We start from the raw sequence: 6943 nt of genomic DNA, 5'->3' as shown, positions 1-6943 counted from the left end.
ACTTACGATGAGTGAATGGACGATTTTGTCAAAAAGTGTAGCGAGCAAGCTAGCTGAATATTGATTGTTTTTTCAAACTGAATACATTTCTTCAGAGGAAGTAAACCTTTGTTTTTCCATTCGTGCGTCAGCTACAGATTTTATTTTTGCACATTTTCGTGTCGGCTTAATGCAAATACAATCTCTCAGCGCGGCCGGAAGTTCTCAAACGATGCTCCGAGAACACCAGTCAGATGGAACGAGGAAAAGTTATTCGTTTTTGGGTTTTTTTAATAAAACACTCCTATCCAAAGCACATTCCGATAATGAGCTCGTGGTACAAACGATATTTGGACAGATCATGAAGCGGACCACCGAGACTGCAGCCGTTTTCAAATAGTCTGGGGAAAAAAAATGTTAGATTGCAAAAACCATCACGGTGCCTCGCTTTAGTTTCATTTGCTACTTATTACTTGTAGGAGGATGAAAAAAAAAGAATGTTTGCAGATGACACTAAGCTAGGGGGAGAGGTAGATACACTGGAGAGCAGGGAGAGGGTCCAGAGTGATCTAGACAGATTACAGGATTGGGCCAAAAGAAATCAGATGAGCTTCAACAAGGACAAGTGTAGAGTCCTGCCCTTGGGACGGAATAGTGATAGAAATGTAGCCGTGTTAGTCTGGGGTAGTTGAAGCAAAATGCAGGACAATGTAGCACTTTAAAGACTAACAAGATGGTTTATTAGATGATGAGCTTTCGTGGGCCAGACCCACTTCCTCAGATCAAATAGTGGAAGAAAGTAGTCACAACCATATATACCAAAGGATACAATTTAAAAAAATGAACAAATATGAAAAGGACAAATCACATTGCAGAACAGAAGGGGTATGCGGGGGGGTGGGAAGGGGGAGGAAGGAAGGTAAGTGTCTGTGAATTGCTGATATTAAAGGTAGGGAGAGTGGGATGTTTGTGAGTTAATGGTATTACAGGTGATAATTGGGGAAACTGTCTTGGTAATGGGTGAGAAAGTTCAAAGACTTGTTAAGTCCTTGTTGGTAAGTGTCGAATTTTAAGTTTCCCCAATTATCACCTGTAATACCATTAACTCACAAACATCCCACTCTCCCTACCTTTAATATCAGCAATTCACAGACACTTACCTTCCTTCCTCCCCCTTCCCACCCCCCCGCATCCCCCTCCTGTTCTGCAATGTGATTTGTCCTTTTCATATGTGTTCATTTTTTTTAATTGTATCCTTTGGTATATATGGCTGTGACTATTTTCTTCCACTATTTGATCTGAGGAAGTGGGTCTGGCCCACGAAAGCTCATCATCTAATAAACCATCTTGTTAGTCTTTAAAGTGCTACATTGTCCTGCATCTTGGGACGGAAGAATCCCAAGCATAGTTACAAGCTGGGGACCGACTGTCTAAATAGTAGTTCTGCAGAAAAGGCCCTGGGGATTCCAGTGGATGAGAAGCTGGAGATGAGTCAACAGGGCGCCCTTGTAGCCAAGAAAGCTAACGACATATTAGGTTGCATTCGGAGGAGCATGGCCAGCAGATCCAGAGAAGTGATTATTCTCCTTTATTGGGCTCTAGTGAGGCCACATCTAGAGTATTATGTCCATCTCTGCCCCCCTCCCCGCCCCCACTATAGAAAGGATGTGGACACATTGGAGAGGATCCAGTGGAGGGTGATCAAAATCATTCGGGGGCTGGAGCACAGGACCTACGAGGAGAGGCTGAGGGATTTGGGCTTGTTCAGTCTGCAGAAGCGAAGAGCGAGGGGAGATTTGAGAGCAGCCTTCAACTCCCAGAAGGGGGGTTCCAAAGAGGCTGGAGAGAGGCTGTTCTCAGTGGGGGCAGATGGCAGAACAAGGAGCAATGGGCTCAAGTTGCAGTGGGGGAGGTCTAGGTTCGATATTCGGAAAAACGATTTCCCTAGGCCGGTGGGGAAGCCCTGGGATGGGTTCCCTAGGGCAGGGGAGGAATCTCCATCCCTAGAGGCGTTTCAGTCCTGGCTTGACCAAGCCCTGGCTGGGATGGTTGAGTTGGGTTGGTCCTGCTTTGGGCAGGGGGCTGGACTTGGTGACTCCTGAGGTCTCTGCCAACCCTGGGAGTCTATGATGCTACAGGAAAAGTTCTTGAACAAACAGACAAACTCTCTCAAATATACAATAGACTAGAAGACTTACATGGGGTAAGTTGCTTAGGTACAGGCCAAGACCAGGTGTGTGTGTGGGGGGTGGGGACCTCGCAGGCCTCTATCCAGCTGTCCCTGGATCTGTGGGGGGTGGTGCCAGGATGGGAGGGCAGTGTCTAGGAGTGGGGGAGTTGGTGGGAAGCAGGCCTTTGAAGGCCTTCCACCCACGCCCCCCAGGCTCATGCCATACAGGCGGTGTGGGGGAGAGGGGAGGGGCCAGGCTGTGGTTCCTGTGGGAGGGGCTAGGGGTGCATTGTTTGGCTCCAGTGGTGCTTTCAGGGGGGCACAGTGGTGGGGCTGATGTAGCTTCTCCCCTCCCCGTCGAGTGCTGGGGCTGCTTACCTGGTGGGCTGGCCAGGAAGAGGGTGGGGCCCATCCCCAGGGTGGGCTGGCCAGGAAGAGGGTGGGGCCCATCCCCAGCTGCCCACTCCCTTGGGGGGTGCGGCTGCCCCCAGGGGTCACTCTGCAGTAGCACGCTCCCAGCTCATGGAGACTGTGAGGGTCACGTCCCTCCTCTCTGCCCTCTCCCTTTCCATGTTCTGGAAACCAATCCCATTCCAGGGGCATCAGAGTGTACGGGCAGGAAAGGGGCATGGTGGCCCACAGCAACCCATGGCCATGGACAAAACCATGGAGTTGATCCATCTAAGCCAACCACCCCACCCTCATCACACGGTTGTATCACCAGCCCCAAGGTCGGCTCTCTCGGCTGAACGACCAAGCAGCCCAAGGCCACCTGGTGTTTATAACTCAGGGTGTTTTTCTCCTCTCCTCCCTCAGCCCTTGTTTGATTTTCTGCCCCTCTTGGTGCTGTTCTGAGGCGCAGGGACTTCCCGCCGGACACCTGCGTCTCCGGAGCAGGGCCGAGGGGACGCCCCGGCTCCTCAAATAGACCTTGTGTTCTTCCGGGAACGGAAACCGAGAAGGGGCCGGAAGGCGGAGGTGGGACTGGTTGAGATACCAGGGTGACTGCAGGCCCTACGCAGGACCCAGATGGTCTCTCAGAATGGGGGTCGTCTCCTTTGCCAGGAATAGCCACATCCCTCTCTGTGGCCCATGCCATATTCCCATGGCAACCTTGTGCCCAGATCCCCTGGGATATCTCAACTCAATGCACCATGCATCTCCCTTCTTCCCCCTGGTTTGGGAGCACATTGCACCTTGTCTGTGGGGTCTCCATGGGGCTGGAGCTTGTAGGGACGGAATGGCCCAACCCCCTTTGAATTTCAGTGGCCTTGGGGTCCCGACTCCCAGAGGTTCCCTTGGAACTCCCAGCCACTGGATGTGACCTTCTCCCCTGGCTCGGGACCATCCCACCAGAGTGGACATAGTGTAGGATGAGCTAGGCCCAGATTGTGAGCTGAGGTGTGTGTGGAAGGGGCAGAGCCAGCCTGCCCCAGGGCTGAGATGCTGCGAGATCCTTCATTGGCCTCTCTAGGGCCATGGGTGGAGAATTCCTGCTTCCCCAGGACCTCTGATGGTGTCCATGAGAGTCCAAAGGACGGGTCCAGCCATCCAGCCAGGCCTCACTCATGTTCTGAAGACCACAGACCATGGGGACATGTCCCTGGGGCAGCCTTTGGCTGATTTCCAAGCAGGTTTCTTGCCCCCTGGCTGAGGCGGGGGGGGGGCAGACAGAGGAGGGGGCTGGTTTCTGGGACATGCCCCTGAGTTTGCAGAGAGCCTGAACCCAGGGGGAGGGAATGGCCCCAGCTCTCCCCGTGTGTCCAGGGCAGGGTTTGCCCCTGGGGTTTGGTTTGGGGGATTTCTAAGAGGAGGGGCAGTGAGGGAGGAGGGATGTGAGTTGTCATTTCTCTGCATGGGTTGGGTTCTGTACATCTGGGCTCCTTTGCTGCCTGTGTGTGGGCAGCGAGGGTTAGCGGTGAGAGCTGGAGGGATCAGGACTCTGGGGTTCTGTGCTCAGCTCTGGGAGGGGAGTAGGGGCTAGTGGTTAGAGAAGGGTTTCCAGGGAGCAAAGACTCCTGGGTTCCATCCTCAAGCATTGAGAGATGAGTGAGGACTAGTGGTTAGAGCAGGGTAGGTCTCTGGGCCCTCCCATCTCTCTCTGTGACCTGTTTCCCCTTCCCTGTCCTCTTCATGCCTCACTGTCCACATAGCTATTTCCGTGCCCCACACAGAGGGGTACCACAGCCCCCCATGGCACCAAGATCCTGACCCCCCCTCCTGGGGATCCCCCTTATATCTCCCCAATCTCTGCACTGACCCCTTCACCGATACCTCTAGCACTGAGCTGCAGGTTTGCTCCCCACCTTCTCTGCCCCACACTCTGCCCCCTCTAGTCCCAGCCCAGCCAGAGAGGACCCAGCTGGGGGGCAGGAGCAGATCTGTGTTGGGACCACCCCAGCCAGGACACACTGAAATCTGCCACCCTCCTTCCTTCCACCCCGTAACTCCATCCCATCAGCCAGGGTTACCTTGTGGGGCAGGCTTAGAGCCACGTGTCACCTCCCCATGCTTTATGCAAATTGGGTTATGAATATGCATCACTCAAAGACGGTTTATGCAAACCAGGTCATGCAACGTGTCAATTTCAAACGTATCATCTGCTGAAATTGTAGATCCTTTTTTTTGTGCCATAGCATTCTTCTATGGAGGTTAGAAATAGGACGTGTGGGTCTGTTTGTGATGGGGTGAATCCCAGAACCCCCCCTGGTATGTTGATTATACCACTCATGCCCCCCTTCCGTCCCCACCACCCTGTCCTGATAGGCCAGATCTTCTGGTCTCCCCCAGACAAGGCACAGAGTTGGGGTGACTGCCCCCTACAAAGCAACCCAGACACTGACCCAACTCAGCTCTGGGAGGGCTCAGTACCCAGGAACCCAACCCCTAAAAGGGACCAACCTCCCAAATTGATCCGACTTTCGGAGTAGTAAGTTCATAAGATGTTCCACCCATTTCATCAGTGAAGAGAGAGATGCACAGTGGGCGCCCCCCTTCTCCACACAAATACATGGGTAACAATAACACCGGGCTCGATCATAAACAAAGGTGTTTTTGTGAAGTCCAAAAAAGGGGGATTTCAGTGGCCACCAGTGAGAACAGTCAGATCGCAGAGGGTCACTCAGTTAAAACGAACAAAAACAGGCCGGCGAGATGCCTAATCCACTACGAAACTTGTTACATGCAAATTCTTACCTCAAACAGCTGCTCTTGTCTCAGGGGAAAAGCTACACGTCTGAGTTCATCCTCCCTCCGGCCCAGCATTACAGCTTCTCCAAAGTCCGTGTGTCCTCGCTGCAGGGGGATGCGCAGTTTCAAAGACCAGCTGAAAATACAGGGGTGAGGGCTTCCCGTGGCTTCAGTAGACTTTCCCCCATGCTGGGAATCCTTTGTTCGATAATGCCCATTCCTATGGAAAAATACCAGGTTCAAGATGGAGTCCAGTTCAAGGCGGCATGGTCCCACTTCTTTCTAGGACCAACCACAGCTTGAGGTTATAGGACAAACATGGCCATTCACAGATTGTTGGCTTAATTACAGAGTCATTAAGTACCACAAGTATGACTAATGGCCTTCTTTTGCACATCATAGAATCATAGAATCCCAGGGCTGGAAGAGACCTCAGGAGTCGTCCAGTCCAACCCAAAGCAGGACCAAACTCAACTCAATCATCCCAGCCAGGGCTTGGTCAAGCCAGGACTTAAATACCTCTAGGGATGGAGATTCCACCCCCTTCCTAGAGAACCCATCCCAGTGCTTCTCCACCCGCCTTGGGAAATAGTGTATCTTCATATCCAATCTAGACCTCCCGCACTGCAACTTAAGACCAGTCCCCTGCCCTCATAGCAGGATCTAGCATCATCTAGACCAGCCGTAGCCAACCCGAGTCATGCGACTCTTCCCCCCAGCCCAGATGTGGCTTGTGAAGCTCCTCCCCCCCCATGGCTCGTAATCCACCCCCACACCGCCAAAAATGGCCCTCTCCTCCTGGCTCCCTGTGCTGACCTGGACTGGGGAGCCATCTGGCGTGGCCGTGAAAGATGAGAATTAAAGATGACATTGGCCAAAAAGACCCAAAACCCATTTAAATGTGTTTTCTTAAAGGGGCGGAGCTTTTTTGTTGTTGTTGTTGTTGACAACTTTGCCCTGGCTCTTCAACTGGATCCACTGCTATCTTGGCTCTTTGCCCAGAATGGGTTGACCACCCCTGGTCTAGACCATCCCGGCTAGATGTCTATCCAACCTGCTCTTGAATATCTCCAGAGAAGGAGATTCCACATTAGGGTACGTCTACACTGCACGCTATTTCAGAATAAACTATTCTGGAAGGAATTCTCTGAAATAACTTATTTCGAAATAGCGAGTCTACGCTACAGAGAAGTCTCAACATGAGTCTGAGGCAGACTCCCCTAATGTGAACGTGTTACCTCGATTTAGAGCCCCAGGAAACAATGGGGAGTATTTACTTTGAATGACCCTGGGAGAGGAGCTATTTCAAAATAGCAACATCGGAGCGTCCACACGACTGCTATTCTGAAATAGCTATTTCGGAAGAGGCGTTATTCCTCTATACTGTGGTTGGAATAAGCCATCCATTATTTCAAAATTTTTTTCAAAGTAATGGAATGGCTGTGTGGATGCACCCATCGTTATTTCGGAATAACGGCTGCTATTCCGAAATAACGATACACCCTTAGAGATATACACAGACCCATGCTTCATCTTTCTAACAGCACAAAGAAGAATGACACGTGCACAAAAACAGGAGATGCGCATTCAGCAGAACGTAACTGT

This window comes from Pelodiscus sinensis, chromosome 30 (assembly GCF_049634645.1).
Source record: "Pelodiscus sinensis isolate JC-2024 chromosome 30, ASM4963464v1, whole genome shotgun sequence".
NCBI lineage: Eukaryota > Metazoa > Chordata > Testudines > Trionychidae > Pelodiscus > Pelodiscus sinensis.
The sequence above is the reverse complement of the archived record's forward strand: the minus strand, read 5'-3'. Positions refer to the sequence as shown.